This window comes from Bubalus kerabau, chromosome 2 (assembly GCF_029407905.1).
Source record: "Bubalus kerabau isolate K-KA32 ecotype Philippines breed swamp buffalo chromosome 2, PCC_UOA_SB_1v2, whole genome shotgun sequence".
Taxonomy (NCBI): domain Eukaryota; kingdom Metazoa; phylum Chordata; class Mammalia; order Artiodactyla; family Bovidae; genus Bubalus; species Bubalus kerabau.
The window spans coordinates 30,643,545-30,662,849 of record NC_073625.1 but is presented as its reverse complement, the minus strand read 5'-3'; the positions used below and the strand labels follow the sequence as shown (position 1 = coordinate 30,662,849).

At 44.3% G+C, this 19,305-nt stretch overlaps 1 protein-coding gene across 3 annotated transcripts in view; it reads right to left on the bottom strand.

The window, feature by feature from the left end:
* The window catches only part of IRF2 (interferon regulatory factor 2), a 103,903-nt gene that overhangs the window by 79,203 nt on the left and 5,395 nt on the right, over positions 1–19,305 (bottom strand). For 2 of the 3 annotated variants that reach the window (XM_055567430.1, XM_055567428.1), the window contains exon 1: positions 6,264–6,461. The exons of the other annotated variant lie outside the window; for it this stretch is intronic. The gene's annotated coding sequence lies outside the window, so the exon portion shown is untranslated. Of the gene's footprint in view, positions 1–6,263; positions 6,462–19,305 lie in introns of those variants that run through there. 3 annotated transcript variants of the gene reach the window in all.

The following is a 19,305-nucleotide window of genomic DNA, read 5'->3' as shown; positions in this document are numbered from 1 at the left end:
GGGAAAGTCCGCTGGATTCTAAGCTCATGGGGCCAGGAGCGCATCTTCTATCTAGAAGGTATATTTTTTTGGCTCCTACAAAAACCTGACATCTGCAAGCTCAAAAAGAATAGATGAAATGGGAAGCTCGTCTTTCCTTTGATCACTTTAGGTGTGTATCAAATGCTCTTACAGACAACAACAGATTGCTAAGGATGCTGGAAAAGAAATTATTCATGAAACTGACAGAGCAACTGGTTAACTCTCAAAAACGCTTAATCAAAACTGGACCAGCTTTTATCACGCAGAACTCTAAAGCAAGGTATTTTGTTGAACTAAATTGGCCTTGCCCCCGAGATAAAAATGCTTAGCACCAGAAAGAACAGCACAGCCTTTTCGTCTCATAAGTGTGGGGCTACAAGGTGTGCACACAGGGCATGGGACATACGGAGCCGTTTTTTGCTTGACTTGTGTTCTTTCCTACTTATTAAAGCTGAATACTAAACCGATAAAGGGGAATATAAGCCAAAACAGAAACAAACAACAAACAAACCCATGACTCTGTGACCTTCCTAGAGAGAGACAGACTCATGAAACACAATCCTCCTCCGCTTGTTCAGAGCAGAAAATTCAAAATGTCACAACCGTGCTACAGATCCCATTTCTGTATGACAAGCAAGGTCAATGTGGGCAGAGTCAGTGCGGAAGGGACCACAGAGTACCTATTCAAAGAGCTGCCTAAAAGGTGGATAACAAGTTCTATCTGCTTGCTGTCCTGCATAGCCTGTCCTGGGAGCCAATGAAAAAAAAAAAAAATGAAGAGGTTCGGCCCTGAGAAGAGACCCTTGATTCAGTGGTTCTCTGCCTTTGCTCTGGCCCACATACCTGAAGGATAGGGATCCAGGACACCCTGGTCAATGTCAGAGGGTTACTCGGGGGTGGGGGAAGGGATTCTCAAAAAGGGAGAGACAAGGAGAGGAAAGGGCTTCAGTCTCAAATCTGAAGGTCTGGGTGGTTTCTAAAAGCCTCTTCCTCTCCATGATTCTGATACACATAAGTCCCATCCCTCAAAGATGATAGAACCAAAGATGATAGAACCCCATTTTACAGAAGGGAAAACTAAGGTCCAGAAAGAAGAAGTGAGTGGAGAGTTAACAAAAGAGCTGAAAGTCAACTCCAGGCCTCTGGGCTCTTTGAGTCCATGCACCTTCCACTATCCCGGGCCTTGGACATGTTGGCTGTCAACAGATATTTAATAAGCAAATGAAATCAAGACCCAACGTCTGCATTCATTTAACAAAATAATCCCCTCGGTTACTGCAATGGTTCATATCCTGGGGTTCCTGGACCCCCAGCAGAACTCCAAGTTACTGATAGGGGGCAAAGGAAGATAGCAGCTGGTTTCAGAACCTCAGAAGGTCCAACAGGACTAACAGTGTACCTAAGGAATGGCTGCCCAAGCTGCCTCCAACATCGAGTTTCTCTGCTTCAGGCTGGAACTGGATCATCTAGATTTGCTGATGCTGGTTCTCAGGTCAACCGTGATTTCTAACTGCAGTGTGTTTCTGAGGAATAAAAACAGGCCCATAAAGTCTTCCTAACTAAACACAATCTGTTTCAGAGGCTGTTTGTCAAAAGATGGAGCTGTTAAGATGGGAAATCATTTTAAAAGCATCTTTGGAGGAAAAACCGCTGGTGACTATGGGTCTTCTGGAGGGGTCACCACCCGGCCTCAGGCACCTGCAGGCTTCATTTCCTGCCTGTGTACTGCCTTTGGTATTTTATATAAAATATTGGCTTTGGGTTTAAATCTGGATCCTATAGATAACTTACCATTCTTTGCTGGAAAAAAAAAAAATCAAGATTTAATCAAATCTCATCACTCCCTTTCTCACCAGCCACCCCCACTATGAGGGCCACTGCTTGACCCTGCCTTGGGCATAAATTATAGCCAAATATTGATCACACTCAGGCCAAAAGTAGGGCACAAATAGGGTGAACAGGGACAGAGGCCCTAACTTCCAACCCCTGTGCTCAAAGGAACATGTGTCCCACACAGACCAAAACAAGAACTGGCTTTATTGCTAAGAATAACGGACATTTCCCAGCAATTTATGTTATTTATATATACTCCTTTAATTATTTTATATCTATTATAAACATATACTATCTATTACATTTATTTTCACATATGCTGTCACATATCATTTTCACATAGATAGTGTTAGGTACATAGTAAGCATCCAATAAGTGCAAGTTAACTGACTCGCTTTAAGGATGGCATAGTGGGACTCCCCTAGTGGAGCAGTGGTTAGGACTCTGAGCTTCCACTGCAGGGGGTTCGGTTTCCATCCCTGGTTGGGAAACTATGATCCCACATGCCCCATGGTATGGCCAAAAATAATAATAATAAAGATGTTATAGCAAAAAGTAAAATCAGTTAAGAGCATATCCGTAATAACAGATAATGAAGAGTCTTCAGCAACAAGGAAGAAAATTCACACTAAAACACGAGCTTGGAAAGGATTTTTCTTGATATAAGGAGGGAAAATACACTGGTCCAATCATTTTTATTTCCATATCATTTGGTCTCCATGGACACCATCTAACTTTTGACAGAAAAAAACTTACTAACAATATCAGATGTCTTAAAGATTTTAATGCTCTATATAAAATAGTTATTCTGTATTTAATTCCTTACCATTCTCTATATTCTCTCAGAACAAGTAAAATCACTTCTTGCTGAAAATTCTCTAAAAGAAAGTCAGTGTTTAATCCACAGTCATGATTCCCTGACTTTTAAAGTTAAGAATACATGTGTGGTTAGTCGGTCAGTCCCACAGGACTCTTTGCAACTCCATGGACTGTAGCCCCCCAGGCTCCTCTGTCCAGGGGATTGTCCAGGCAAGAATACTGGAGTGGGAAGTTAAGAAGAACCTGATAGAATTCTGAAGGTGAATGCCTTACGCATTTGTAGACTGCTGTAACTTACGCAACCTTCTTTCAAAACAGTATCTCATTTGTTCCCAAAAGCAACCTTATCAGATATTCAGTTACATTTGACTATCACCTTTCATAGAACTCACCCCTAAAGGTAATTACTGTATTTATTTTTTGGCTAGGTATTGTCAGCTCACCCACTAGAATGCAATTTCCCCAAAAGGTAAAGAAACTCCCTTCCTGCTCTCAGTCAAACCCCCAGAACCCAGCACTGTGTCGGGGGCATAGTGAATGTTGAATACTTATTATGAATACTTATTAAATGAATAAAGCCCCTTATCTGCGTTAAGCCTTTTTCTGGCATGAAGCACATAACAGAACCATGTCCCAGATATCCCATTTAGAGTTCACTGGTCTGTTCACTATCAAAAGGAAAGTTTCATCAAAGTGCTCTAAAAACAACGAAGCTTATATGTCATGACACCAAGAATAAAAGAACAGTGTCCTTAGAGACATGAGAAAATTGATGCAAACTCCCCAATGTTAAATGCCCAAAGTTTTAAAGTTTCCACTACTAAGTTCAAACATCTTGAACTAGCTTTGGTATACTGAATATTTGCCTAATAAAGTATACGGGAAAGCAGAGGAAGAGAGAGACTGGGTCATGGTTCATGGAGCTGTCAGGACTTTGGTTCACCATAATCCGTCTCCAATTTAGTCACAAACCCTTAACTTTGGATTATCATGACACTTTAACAGGTAAGTAAGTCTGAAGTGTGCAGAATTATCTCTAACTTTTGAAGGACAAAAGAAAAAAAAAAAACCAACTCATTGAGAATGAAAAATGTAGATGTTTAATATTAAGAAGCAGTTACAAATCAGAATAGACAAGAACTTGGATCCAGGAGGCCAAAATCGAACTTCTTAACACAACAGGCTGTTATAAATTATAACCATTCACTAATTATAGTGAAATTCTGGACTTTGCCCCATCGATCAATACATTTTTCAAGGTATTAAAAAATACCAAATGAAGTCCTCAATACTCCATCTACTGAAGTTTCCTTAGAAAACACAAGTTTTTCCAGGATTTTGTCCTTTCCCTCTCCGAAAAAGGAGTGATAGGGGTGGGGAGAGAAAATCCTGAGTGCGGGTGCATGAAGGTAAATAGGGGTCACCTTCCAGGTCGTGGCAAGGAGCTTGCATCTGCCTAACGTCAAGACCATCTACCTTCCCTTCCAGATTGTCACCAGGCCCTTCTCTGTACCTGCCCTTAAGCTCCAAAAAGCAAAGCGCACGCTGCTGAGTCCTCAATGTTATCTGCAGTCGGTCTGAAAACTCATAAACGAATGCAGGCTTGACAGCAACCTTGGTGATTCCTGAAAATCCACAACAGGAAATGTAACTCTCCTCCACCCTCCCTTGCCATTCATCAAAAGCAGACCGAGTCACAGCGACGGGGAGGCCGGTGGCAGAGGGAAGATGCCAGCACTCTTCTGAATAGAGGACCAGGCGCATTACTGTTGCCCACACTGGAGGGAGGAGGCAGGAGAGGGAGGAAGCGGGGAAAATGTCCCCAAGTTCCAAACACTATCCTTTAGTGGCAAAGACGACCGAAAACCACGCCGCCAGTACGTGGCCACCTCCACTGCCAGTGCCAAGGGTCACATTTACAGCGATGACCAGGGGTCCCGCCGACACCGGCTGACCTCGGCGCCTCGCCAGGTGCCCGGAAGGCTGTTTATGCGCCCGGTTCAGGCTGCCTGCCTCCTTCCCGCTTCTTCCCCTCTGAAGGGGTAAAGGGGGTGAGGGCGCAGCCCCACGCAGCCACACCTGGGGCCCAAACTGAGATGCCGGTGCGTCCTGGGGGTGGGGGGGTGGGGGGAAGTGAGCTGCGTCCTGAAACCCTTCCAACTTGCAAAAGGCTGCCCGAGCCCTCTCAGAGCTGGCTCCCTGGCACCGCGAGCGGCCGGGCGCCACGATGGGCCGCGGCGGGCATCGCTTGGTGGGCGAGCCCGGTCCGCGAGGCGGAAAGGAAGTGGCGGCCACGGCTTTGCACCAACCACGTTCGGCCGGCTGGCGAATGCCACTCTGCGCCCCGAGCGGGGTCGGAGGGCGCGGGGCGGGCACTCGCGTCCCCACCCCGCCGCCGCCCGCGCCCCGGAACCCCCAGGGGACGCCGGCACCCCCAGCCCCGGGCCTGCCAGCGGGGCGCCGCTCGGTCCCCAGAGGCTCCCCGCCCCCACCTTGCCCGCTCCGTAGCCGAGGCGGGTCAGGCCGAGCGCGCGAGGCCGCCCCGGGGGGCGCCCGCGGGGACCCGGAGGCGCCCGGCGCTAGGCCGCGGCCCGGACCGCTGACCCCTCCCGGGACTCGCCGCCCGAGCCCCCCCACCCCCAGCCCCGCGAGGGGACAAGTGCAGCGACAAAGCCCCAGGGCCAGGCCAGGCGCTGGCCGGCGGGAAGGAGGACGCCGCGTCCCTCCCGGGCGGTGGCGGCAGCGGCCCAGCCCCCAGGAAGCCGGGCGCGCCGGCCAGGCCCCGCGCGCAGCCCCGATCGCAGCCCGCCCGCCCGGCCCCCGGCCGCTGGCACCCGATGCCCGCGACCCTTCCCCGAGCCCCGAGGGTGGGCGAGCCCCGGGGACCGCCCCCGGCGCCCCATCAAGTTTCCTTCGGCCGCGGCGGGAGGCGCCTCTCCCGGCCCGGGCGCGGGGCGCAGGCTGCGGGCGGACGGCGGGTTCCTGCCTATTTACGCCAGAGGCTGCCTGGAGAGAGGCGCCGCCGCCGGGCGAAGAGAACGACCCGCTCCCGTCCTTCGGATCCGGTGGCGCCGGCATCTGTAAACACACACACACACACACACGCACACACATGCACGCGATCATGTTGTTTTTAAAAGGAGGCCCGACTCCAGCGGACCTGCTCCCCCACAAACACCACCTGGGGCGCAGGATCGCACAGAGCAGGTCTGTGTCCATGGAGCCAGCTCTCCGCATCTGCAAATCCAAAAGTGAAATTAAACCTCCACCAACCTCCTCCTCCTCCTCCTCCTCCTCCTCCTTGCAGCCTCAGCAGCAGCAGCAGCAGCAGCAGCAGCAGCAACCGAACCTGCTTCCCCTAAAACCAGATGATCCATAACAGCGCCGACTGTTCCTCCAAAAATCAGTATTAATATTTATGAACCTCAGCATTTTCCGTCTGCAAAACATCGTGTCAAACCATCAGGACGCGCGCGCACGCACACACACACACACACACACACACATACACACATCCCCTCCAGTCCTAAACATGCCCTCGAGAAAAACACACACGCACAGTCCCGACTATTATTTGAAAAAAATGTTACCTCTCAGTGTGCTTTTTTCACGCTACCAATACAATTCCGCAAGGCTTAAGTGTTGCTAGGGTGTGTGAAATGGAAATGAAAGCCCGTCAGTTGAATAATCGCAGGAGCAAAACTAAAAGTTACTCCCCGGCTTGCCTGAGAACAGTCCAGATCGAAAGCAAAACAAGGAGAGGAAACTGCGAAGCGCCGAGGCTGGAAATCCCCCCGCCCCCCGCCCTCCCGGAGCCTGGCTCGCTCCCGCCCGCCCTCCGCGCTCCCCCCGCCTCCTCCCCCCTCCCGCCCCCCCCCCGCTCCGCCCTCCTCCCTCCGCCCTTCCTCCCCAGTGTTTGTTTCAAGCTTGTGCAACCGGGAGGTGCAGGCGGGGGGAGGCCGCGAGCCGCCCGGCCGGGAGGTGCGGAAGTTCGCCGCCGCCGCCGTTCATTGGCGGGCAGCGCAGCTTTCATCATTTCTCAGAAAAGTCAATTTCATTTTCACTTCCCCACGTCGCGGCCGCGGGAGCAACAAGCGGCTGCTCGTGAGTGTGCTGCCCGCGCACCCGGGCGTTCAAACCACTCGAGCCGGGGGGTCCGGGGGCGGGGGGCTCCGGGGGCGCCAGCTTGGGCTCCAGGCGTCAGCTGGTTGGCGGCAGGCGGGGAAAGCAGGTACCCTACCGACTCCCCATCCTAAAGGGCTATCCGAAGGTCGGGAAGGAGGGAGGAGGCTGGCGGCTCGTGGAAGCAACGCTCTTGCCATCCCGTCGGTGGGGCAGGTGTTTACAGCCTGTTTTCCGAGTGAGTAAAACTTCACTTTGCAACACTGCCCACTTCCAAAGAACACAGAGCAATGAACTGACAAGACAGCATTACTTAGATACTAGTGGACTACCTGGGCCAAGCAGCGCGGCCTTAACCTTATTTAAACCCTTATCAGTAGCTGAGGGTGTAACCATTTGAGGGGCTGCTGTCGTCTGGGACCCTGTCTGGGGGCGATAAGAAAGGCCCTCCCCTAGAAGTTCCCTGCCTGCAGCTAAGATGGGCAAGGGTAAGAGCGGATTTTCCTGAAAGATGTCTCACTGTGGCTGGACCAGGAGACAAGTTTATACTGGAGTATTTCCAGCCAGGTTCTAATTTGGCCTCTTTAACTTACTACCTGGCATTCCCCAGTCAAGTTGCTTAACCTAAGGCCTCAGTCTTCAATGCCCTGAAATGGGGATGATTTAGAGAATGCAAGAATACAGGTGCTACACCAGTTCCCTTCAAAGGGTGGTAGCTCAGACTAACACAGTTCACTTGGGACCTGTCGCTTTGGGGTCCCTTGGTTTAAAATATAGATTCTGACCTCGTTATACCTGTTCCTTCCCCCACATGCCTTTTCATTGGCCTTCTCCCAAATATCTCTCCCCTCACACAGGAAGTCCGTTTCTAGGAGGCCATAGCTACATGTGTGTAAACACTTAACCTAAAAACATAGCTCCAGCAGTCCTCTTTCACAGAAGTGAAAGAGGACTTTTTCACTTGAGCTTTACAGCCGGGTAAAAGTATCTAAGCATGCACGTGTGGTGAGGAGAGGGGCGGGTTTAGGATTCTGCTTTGTGGCTGTGGTCCCAGAAATAGATCTGCCATACTCTGTTACTTTTTATCCCCTCTGATAGAATACTATTTGCTACAGTCACTCACTTTCTTATTTCATAAAGCAATGACTGTGATAGATGATTAGAGTAACTATATACAAACTCTGCAGAATTTTTGTCAGTCTTTACCCACCCCGTGGACCCAAGTAAGAAACCCTGTGGTCCTTAATGTTTTCCTTCCTCCCAACACACCACCCATCACATGGACCTGTTGATACTGATCCCAAATATCTCTGACCTCACCCCCTCTCCCACCCCTCTGCATAGCCTTCACTGAGTTATGGCAGTAGCCTGGGGACTAGGCTTCTGGCTCGAACTCGAACTCATCTGGGTTAACATCCAGGTTAAGCAGAAAATCAACTTCAGGTGAAGCACAATTCCAGTCCTAACCCCACCCCTCAAAAATTTCTCCACGGCCCTCAGAATAAAGTCCATATTATTTTCAAGACATAAAAAGCCCATTATAATCTAACATTAGACCTCTTTTCCAGCCTCATCTCCTGCTACTGTGCCCCACACCACTCACTCCCTTGTCAAACCAGCTTCCATTCCTTTTTGTAAAACAACAGAGCCATCCTCTTGTTCGGCGTTTTATCCTCTGTGTAGTGCCCAGCACAGAGGCGCTCAACTACTTAGGAACTCATAGTTGTTTGCCCTTGGTTCTCGAAAATATTGTAGACTTTATCAGAGTATTTTTAATAGAAATGTAATTGATATTTGTTGTGCAGAATACAGAAAAGTTGGAGGAAGACTATGGCACCTGCAATTTTACCAATAAGGAATAGACCTGAAGATATTTTCATGTATGTCCTGTTAGTAATTTTTGTAAAGAACATTTCTGTTCAGCATCTCTGCATCATTTAATAATCGCCATAATACGGCCTGATGCTATGTGACATCCTTCTGTCCTGTTATATTGCTTTGCTGGTTCCTCCTCTGCTGCCAGCCCCCTAAATTATGTGTGCTGAGACAGTCTAGCCTCGCCCCTCCTGTTCTCTCATTCTACATGCTTTTTCTTGGAGTGCTCTCGCCTACACCCAAAGCTTTAGATATCACTATCTGGTGATAACTCCAAAATCCATACCTTCTGAGCTCTGGGTGCATTTACCTTCTAGATGTTCCTTGGGTACAAGAAATTATTTATGTCCCAACTAAACTCACAACATTCTCCCCAACCACCTTGTATTTGTTACTTCATTAACCAGCCAGGAAACAGGGAAGCATCACCAACTCCCATCTTTCCTGAGTTCATGGAACTTCCTGGGACCTGGGTAGCATTTCTAATTTCCAGGCCCATGAAATTAAAAGACGGTTATTCCTTGGAAGAAAAGTTACGACCAACCTACATAGCATATTGAAGAGCAGAGACATTACTTTGCCAACAAAGGTCCGTCTAGTCAAGGCTATGGTTTTTCCAATGGTCATGTATGGATGTGAGAGTTGGACCGTGAAGAAAGCTGAGCACCGAAGAATTGATGCTTTTGAACTGTGGTGTTGGAGAAGACTCTTGAGAGTCCCTTGGACTGCAAGGAGATCCAACCAGTCCATTCTGAAGGAAATCAGCCCTGAATGTTCATTGGAAGGAATGATGCTAAAGCTGAAACCCCAGTACTTTGGCCACCTCATGCAAAGAGTTGACTCATTGGAAAAGACTGATGCTGGGAGGGTTGGGGGCAGGAGGAGAAGGGGACGACAGAGGATGAGATGACTGGATGGCATCACTGACTTGATGGACGTGAGTTTGAGTGAACTCCGGGAGTCGGTGATGGACAGGGAGGCCTGGCGTGCTGCGATTCATGGGGTCGCAAAGAGTTGGACACGACTGAGCGACTGAACTGAACTGAAGATCGTCTGGATGCATCAGGACTCATTTCAAGGGCGTCGAGAAAGGACAATGATAACTTGGCCATACAGCAATCGATCTTTCCATGAATGAAACTTAAAGATACAGTCAAGGTTAACCTTTCTTAAATGGGTTAATTTATTTGTTCTAATAAATGAGACTAATTTGATAAAATAATCATTTAAGTAACGAACATTTATTGAGTGCCCAAGAACTCTTCTTGTGAACATAACAAATGAAAATCTCTGCCATCCAAGAAGTTTTGTTACAGTCTAGTAAATTGGAATGTTAATTTCCATTGTATCATCCTAGTAATGGCCCTGACATCACCTCCAGCTATTATCACAGTCTTTAGAACTGGACGTTAAAGTTACAACTATAGGCTATGATGGCATGCTAACTAGAGGGCTAAGTACTTAGAGCTGTGATTAAATCAGCACCCCCCCATAACTCTGTCAGTTGATCCCCTAATTTTTCCCACAGTATCCCTAGTACCACTTTTGTCCTGGCCCCCAAGACTCTTTTGCATGCTGATAGAATTCAGCAGAGGTTATAAACTCATGGAAAATGAGTGTTCTGCACTTGCCAGAGCAGTTGCCCAATACAAAGCCGTAGATTATAGTTCTGCACTGCAAAGAATATCATTGTGAATTCCATGTTGAATAAACAATACAGCCATGGTAGATTTTAGTTGAAACAGTAGAACTGCAAAGATGTTGAAAAAGCCATCTGAGTTCAAGGATCATAGGCATTAAATTGGAGAAGTTCTTGACTACTGTATTACCTCATGTAGTGGATTTTTTTCCATTTTACTAGAAACTCTGAAATGAGGTTCATTTGTTGCAATTATTCTCTGAAAATCATGAATTTCAATTGAGTAATATATTGCCCAATCCTTAGTAATAAATATTAATTTTGTCCTGTTCCTCTGGTGAAATAAGGGAAGAAATACTCTTTAAATGTGCCAGGATGTGTGTGTGTGTGGTGGGGGGTGGGCTGGTACAGGGAGGGAGATAGAGATGAGTTTCTGTTGTCCAAAAGCAAAGCTTTCAGCTTCAAAAACTTCGTAATTTTTTTTCTATCATTTCTCTGTCCTATCCCAAATGGCTTTGAAATATTCATTATGTTTCTAAGGTGATAAACTGCAAAGTAGTGCTTTTAAAGTCAGAAGGGATTAGAAACAATTACTGTAATAGTTTCAAGAATTAAAACTATTTCAGAGACTTCCCTGGTGGTCCAGTGGTTAAATCTTTGCCTTCTAATGCAGGGAGTGCCAGTTCAATCCCTGGTCAAGGGACTAAGATACCACATGCCTCACAGGGCCAAAAAAAACAAAACATAAAAAAGAGGCAATATTGTAACAAATTCAATAAGGACTTTAAAAATGGTCCACATTAAAAAAAAAATCTTAAAAAAAATTTTTAATATTAAAAAAAGAAAGAGAAACAGAGATATCAGATCCCAAGGAACCAGAAAAAAAAAATAATAAAAAGCAATTGTTTCAAACAAGAAATAAATTTCCAGTTTGTAACATAAATTCAGCAAACCACAAAATTCACTGAATCTGAGTTTTTGAAGAATCTTCTGTTACAGCTTCCACCACTTTTCTGTACGCTCCTCTCTCGCCAGCATGTGAGCCTCGATGATATTCAGTCTGTTCTCTTTCTCCCCCCAGCTTCTGAACACTTTGAATAATACACCTTATTCTATTTGAAAATGTTTGGAAATTTGCCAATCAGAAAGTTTGCCAATCAGAAAATTTGCCAATCAAAATCTTTCTGGTTCCTTGGGATCTGATATCTCTGTTTCTCTTTCTTTCTTTTTTTTTTTTTTTTCTTTCTTTTTTTAATGTGGACCATTTTTAAAGTCCTTATTGAATTTGTTACAATATTGCCTCTTTTTTATGTTTTGTTTTTTTTTTGGCCCTGTGAGGCCTGTAGTATCTTAGTCCCTTGACCAAGAGTGTCATGAAACAAAGGACAAAGAGTATAAATAGTTTTACTTCCTCAAAAAGTTTCATCTCCACTACATCCAAAACGTGCATGACATTTCATACATAGAGCTCTTGATGTTGCCTCCTTCACCTTGGATGCACCTCCAAGACATTTCCTAGCTGTGTTCTGGGTAAGAATAAAAGGAAGCCTTGCTCTCCCAGAGCTTATATTCTAATGGGGATGATGTCAACATAACCAGACCAATCAGATCGTTACCGATTTGTATCCATGTGCTGAGAGAAACAAGTAAGACCTTTGACAGAAAATACTAGGGGGCCCATTCATTTCCTGGGGTACCAAAAACCAGGTGGCTGAAATAACAGGAATGTACTGTCTCAAGTTCTGGAAGCTATATGTCCAGGATCGAGGTATCCATGGGGTTGGTTCCTTCTTAGGGTTGAGAGGGAAGGATGTGTTCCTTGCTCCCTTCTAGCTTCTGGTGGTTCGCCAGCAATCCTGGGCATTCTTTGGCTTGTGGAAGCATCACTCCATCTCTGCCCGAATCTTCAGGTGTTCTCTCTGGATGTGCACCTATATCTAAATTTCCTGGTTTTTATAGGAACAGTAGTCTTGCCGGATTCAGTTCAGTTCAGTTTACTCACTCAGTCGTGTCCGACTCTTTGTGACCCCATGGACTGCAGCATGCCAGGCCTCCCTGTCCAACACCAACTTACTGGATTAGGGGCCCCCATACTCCAATATGGGCTTCCCTGGTGGCTCAGTGATAAAGAATCCACCTGCCAATGCAGGAGATGTGGGTTTGATCCCCGGGTTGGAAAAGTCCCCTGGAGAAGGAAATGGCAATCTACTCCAATATTCTTGCCTGGGAAATCCCATGGACAGAGGAGCCTGGCAGGCTACAGTCCATGGGATCATGAAGAGTCGGACATGACTTAGCGACTAAACAACAACAATACTCCGCTATGATCTCATCTTAATTCATTGCATCTGCAAAGACACTCTGAGGTCCTGGGGGTTAGCACTGCAACGTGAATTTTGAGGGGCACTCACTTCAACATATAACAGATACCAACTGTGTGATGAAGCGCTGATGCAGGGGAGAGAGTGGAGGCAAAGGCCTTGAGAAGCAAAAGGGCCTGGCGTATTCTGGAAACCAAAGGAAGGTAAATGTGACTTAAAAGTTCTGAATGAGGGTGAGGACACAGGCAGAGGCCAGAACAAGGAGTATGGATTTTATTGTGGGATCAATGGGAAGATTTTGAAGAGTTCTGTGGTTTTAAAATGTCACACTATAAATTTCCCACATCAATGAAATGCAAGGATTTGCATAATTTGTGGATTTCTTAGAATTTGCAACAGTTCTTTTGCTGACCTCTCAGTTTATTACATGATGAATTTGTTGAGGAAACAACACATTAAGCATATTTAGAAACAGTTTGATCTCATTTTTCATTTCTTTTTTGTATTTCTAAAGTATTTCTTTCCCTTTAACATTTCCTCTGATTTTCATCTCTACAAGTGAAGCAAATATTTACTTCATGCTCTTTATCACACCCCCATAAACACTTTCCTTAAAAAAAAGGGAGATACATTCAACTGTGGATTCCTGGCACACACTATTTTCCTCAGACTGTTTGGAGTGAACAATGATAATTCTCAGAGATTATGTCACCACAAAAATCAATATTTATCCCAAAATTTAATGGTTTTGAATATTTTTTTCTTTTTTTGACTTTGAAAAATTTTCAGAATTTTTTTTCCATCAGAAACCCCTTGTGAGTAATGAATAGTTAGGATGTGTGTGTGTGGTGAGGGGTGGGCGGGTACAGGGAGGGGGATAGAGATGAGTTTCTGTTGTCCAAAAGCAAAGCTTTCAGCTTCAAAAACTTCTTTTTTTTTTTTTTTTTTTTTGCTATCAAAAAACTGAATTTTTGTTAGCAGAAGTTCTAGGTAAAACTTCTCGATTTGCCTTGGATGTTGTGTAATTTGAAAGCAAATATTGGTTTAAATAGCCCATCACATATTTTCTCAGTATCTAACTGTGGATACTGGATTTCATCTCCTGACAACCAAAAAAAAAAGTCACTTTCTTTCCTGTTTTACATATTGAAGTTTTGAGGAAGTTTTGAAGATTTCATTTGGGGAAAAGCTTCTGTTGCTTTTTTTTTAAAAAAAAGGAAAAAAAGACCGAAGTCTCAAATACTGGCTGTTAGTTCAGCTTCATTTTCCTATACCTGGAGATAAGAAAGAAGACACAGCAAAGTGTGAGTGAGGATCGTTAAGACTGAAGGAGAGACAGAAATATGAAGACCAAGGAACAGAAACTGGAAGGAGGGTAGATGGGTGAGTTCCTGCTGGGTAGCCAGGCAGAGCCAGCCCATAGGAGGGACCAATCGTTAGGTTCATCCTCAACTGACTTACTCAGATTGTCTCCATATTTTCCTTGTTTTTAGTTACTATCTTGACAAGAACTTTTCATCTTTTCAGGGGTGTAAAACTAACAGAATCATGACCCCTTCCTTGTTTCACAATGTGTAGGGTTGATGTCATGTTGGGGTTTTTTTTATGTTTTATTTTTATCTTTTGGACATACTGTACAGCATATGGGATCTTAGTTTCCCCACCAGGGATTGGAAGTGTGGAGTCTTAACCACTGGCTGGGTGGCTGGTGTGCATGCTCCATCATGTCCAACTCTTTGCAACCCCATGGACTGTAGCCCTCCAGGCTCCTCTGTCCATGGAATTTTCCAAGTAAGAATACTGGAGTGGGTTGCTGTTTCCTTCTCCAGGGGATCTTCGTGACCCAGGGATCAAACCAGTGTCTCTTGTGTCTCCTGTATTGACAGGTGGATCCTTTACCACTGAGGCGCCTGAGAAGCCCCCTTAACCATGCCCCTATGTCATGTTTTATGACACTTTTGACCAAGCCTTTTCCCTCATTGAGAAATTAGAGGAACACTACCCTAACCCTCTCATCTACCACAATGCTTACAAGTATTTACCACACATACACTCTTAATGGTATTTTTGCTTATGATGAACTTAAACATAATAGTAGGAAATTTATGCTCCATTGAGGGTAAAAGGAAAACAAAGTTTCATATTTACAGTAAGGTCACCCCAAAGATGTTCATATATATAAGGCAAAAAAGGAACTATATCAAAACATTAATAGTTGTTGTCTTTGAGTAACAGAACTGAGTGATTTTTTTTTGCTGAAAAATTAACATTTTTGAGGATAGATTTTGCTTTTATTAATGTAAAAATGTTAATATATTTTATAGATTATTTCAGAAAATTATTTCTTGATATGCTTATGATTTTTATGCAAATGACTTGTTTTAGCTAGTTTCTTCTCCTGGAATTCAAAAAGGAAAGCACTGGTTTATACATCTTATTGGAGAAGGAAATGGCAACCCACTCCAGTGTTCTTGCCTGGAGAACCCCAGGGACAGGGGAGCCTGGTGGGCTGCCGTCTATGGGGTCGCACAGAGTCAGACACGACTGAAGCGACTTAGCAGCAGCAGCATACATCTTATATCTTACACTGCATCCTTATAAGAATTTTTAAATCTGTCTAGATAATTTTTTCCTATAAATGCTATATAGTTTCTTCTAGTCTTTAATTTTATCAAAATATTCATTTTTAATGACTCTCCAAAGAAACATATAAAACCAAACATAAATTACCATGTGTCCAGATCAATGGCTATTAATAAGTGATATATTCCATGATCATTATTAATATTTGAATAAGCTTTTGCTTTGATTCATATCATGTTTTAAATATGCTGTTTGAAAAAGACTGACTTAAGAGAAATCTATAACAACTAAAGAATCTTTCCTACTTGTAAAGTTTCATTTCACTTGGATGTAAGAATATTACTAGATGCTTAGATGCTCAGCAATCAAATTCATATTCTTACATCTCAATATGAATTAGGATTCTAAGAAAAATACCATAATTTTATGTTACCTTTTTTTCCTTCTTTGCCTTTCCTCTTTCTGGCACTTTCAGCTTTAGTCATCGTAGTTCCTATTTTGCTTGCTTTATTGCCACATACAATAGGATTATCAGAAGGCAGAGAAAACAGCTCATCTGAAGGCAGTGATGGGAAGGATGTTTATCTTTCTTTCTCTCACACACATACACACACATACACATGTGCGCAGAGGAGAGGCGGGTTCTCTGCATTGTGGAAACTCACTTCGGAATACTTTTCCCTCAGAAGTAAGAAGAAATTATGATGGTATAAGTATACAGTTTTCATTCATGATGGGTTAAAATAAGAGTTCGTGGGCTGGCCTAGGAATACACCATTTTATAACATTGTACACATGGGAAACTTTCATTCTGAAATCTAGACAGCTGTTCTCAAAAGATACTGTGAGGGCTCAGTGGGTTGTGTGGGCCTGGGACTGCCGGCCCTCTGCAGGGGCGTCCTTAACAGTCTGGAGGAGACGGGAAAGAAAGAAACCTGGGTCTTGACCTTGGGGCATTTGCAGCTGGGAGATGGGACCCACAATGGAAAGATGATTATTTCAAGACACAGATTATATGTGGCCCCACTCCCAGGTAATATTTTAATACATTTTTTAATCTGTTCACTCAGCATCTGTTTCTTGACTTAATAGTACTTATCTATTTTTTATATTCTAAATTATATTTTCTAATATAAATAATATATATTGTTTATATATGTAAATACATATATACATATATGTATTATTATATGTGCATGCACACATATATGTATTATTACATTATACGGATATGTATTGTTATATATGTAAATACATATATGTATTATATCTAATATATTATTATATCTATATTATATATTATATCTAATGTATTACATTAGATATAATATATCTAATATAATAATACATATATGACAGTAGGAATGCTGAAACTACCATACAATTGCACTCATTTCACATGCTAGCGAAGTAATCCTCATAATTCTCCAAGCCAGGCTTCAACAGTATGTGAACTGTGAACTTCCAGATGTGCAAGCTGGATTTAGAAAAGCCAGAGGACCCAGAGATCAAATTGCCAACATCCGTTGGATCATTGAAAAGGCAAGAGAGTTCCAGAAAAACATCTACTTCTGCTTTATTGACTATGCCAAAGCCTTTGAGTGTGTGGATCACAACAAACTGTGGAAAATTCTGAAAGAGATGGGAATACCAGACCACCTGACCTGCCTCTTGAGAAATCTGTATGTAGGTCAGGAAGCAACAGTTAGAACTGAACATGGAACAACGGACTGGTTCCAAATAAGGAAAGGAGTACATCAAGGCTGTATATTGTCACCCTGTTTATTTAACTTATATGCAGAGTACATCATGAGAAATGCTGAACTGGATGAAGCACAAGCTGGAATCAAGATTGTGGGGAGAAATATCAATAACCTCAGATATGCAGATGACACCATCCTTATGGCAGAAAGCAAAGAACTAAAGAGCCTCTTGATGAAAGTGAAAGAGGAGAGTGAAAAAGTTGGCTTAAAGCTCAACATTCAGAAAACTAAGACCATGGCATCTGGTCCCATCACTTGTTGGCAAACAGGTGAAGAAACAATGGAAACAGTGATAGTCTTTATTTTCTTGGGCTCCAAAATCTCTGCAGATGGTGACCGCAGCCATGAAATTAAAAGACGCTTGATCCTTGGCAGGAAAGTTATGACCAATCTAGACAGCATATTAAAAAGCAGAGACATTACTTTGCCAACAAAGGTCTGTCTAGTCAGAGCTATGGTTTTTCCAGTAGTCATACATGGATGTGAGAATTGGACTACAAAGAAAGCTGAGCGCCAAAGAATTGATGCTTTTGAACTGTGGTGTTGGAGAAGACTCTTGAGAGTCCCTTGGACTGCAAGGAGATCCAACCAGTCCATCCTAAAGGAAATCAGCCCTGAATGTTCATTGGAAGGACTGATGCTGAAGCTGAAACTCCAATACTTTGGCCACCTAATGGGAAGAGCTGACTCATTTGAAAAGACCCTGATGCTGGCAAAGATTGAAGGTGGAAGGAGAACGGGACAACAGATGATGAGATGATTGGATGGCATCACCGACTTGATGGACATGAGTTTGAGTACACTCCGGCAGTTGGTGATGGACAGGGAAGCCTGGCATACTGCAGTGCATGGGGTCACATAGAGTTGGACACGACTAAGGGACTGAACTGAACTGAATGATGACAGTAGAAAATAGAGCAATGCAGACTTATTTGTCATGACAAAATCAGGAAGAACTTGAATGTCTGTTGGTAACTGAATGATTGAATAAACTAAGGTTGATCTATTCAGTGAGATATTAGGCACCAATAAAAAAGAAAAAATTAAGAATATCTGTTTTTATGGGTAGGGGCCAAGATGTATTGTAAAGAATGATGATCATGATGCAATGAAATGTTCATAGTTTGATATCCTTTTGTGCAAAGACAACAGTGGTAGTAGTATTAGTTGCTCAGTTGTGTCTGACTCTGCCACCCCATGAACTCTGGCCCACCAGGCTCCTCTGTCCATGCGATTTTCCAGGCAAGAGTATTGGAATGGGTTGCCTTTCCCTTCTCCAGGAGATCTTCCCAACCCAGAGATCGAACCCATGTCTCCTGCATTGTAGGAGGATTCTTTACTGTCTGCGTCACCAGGGAAGCCCAAAAGACATCAGTGGACCCCTCCACAAAAAGTTTGAATTTAAAAGGATAAAGATGCAGATACAAAGCTGTGAATGTTGGTCACCTTAAGGACAGGTGGGCTACTTGGTTTTTTTCTTTTTGTATTGAGGAAAAAGATGATAATCTTAAAACAAAATGAAAATTTGGAAATACAGAGCAGATTAAAGAGAAAGATTAAAATCCCTTTGAGGGGCTTCCCTGGTGGTCCAGTGGTTAAGATTACACCTTCTAATCCAGCCAGTGTGGGTTTGATCCCCGATCAGAGAACTACAATCCCACATGCTTCAGGGTGCAGCCAAAAATTTTTTAATTATTATTATAAGGTAAAGTAAAATTTAAAAATGTATTTAAAAAAGTATATTGACTTCTGATTTCTGTTTTGTTTGGTATTATGTGTGTGAGAGAGAAAGAGAGAGAAACTGCCCTTGATAATGAATTATAAATAGACTTCTTGAGGGTCCACTAGTCTACGTCACTTCAGGGCCCTTCCGGCAAGAGTGCTTTAACCCAGAGCCACCCCACAGAACCACAACGGAGAGACCTAAGCAGGCTGACATTTCCCTTCCCGAAGGCGCTGCCCTCCCTTGTGGGAAAGGCCTCAGATCCCTTCTGTGTATCTCCACAGCCTAAAAAGAGAGCAGGAGTTGCCTAAAGTGTAAAACTATGGGACTAAAGGCCGTGGCTTCATGCCAGCTTGACCCTGCTCTTGTTAAGGCTCTTCTCTGGTCACCCTGAGGAATTCTCCTACGTCACTGTACAGAACCAAGACGGCGTGCCCCGGGGCAGGCCGGATGCGCCCACCAGAGGGACGCCAGCAGCTGGTGGAGTCTGGTCCGCTGAATACCTTTTGACAAAGTCTGTGTTCCTGCTCAAAACAGTGCTTGTGCCTCCGTGACATCAGTTCAGTGGCCTCAGGAACAGCAGGGACCTTAGTCCAGTTTTCTCTG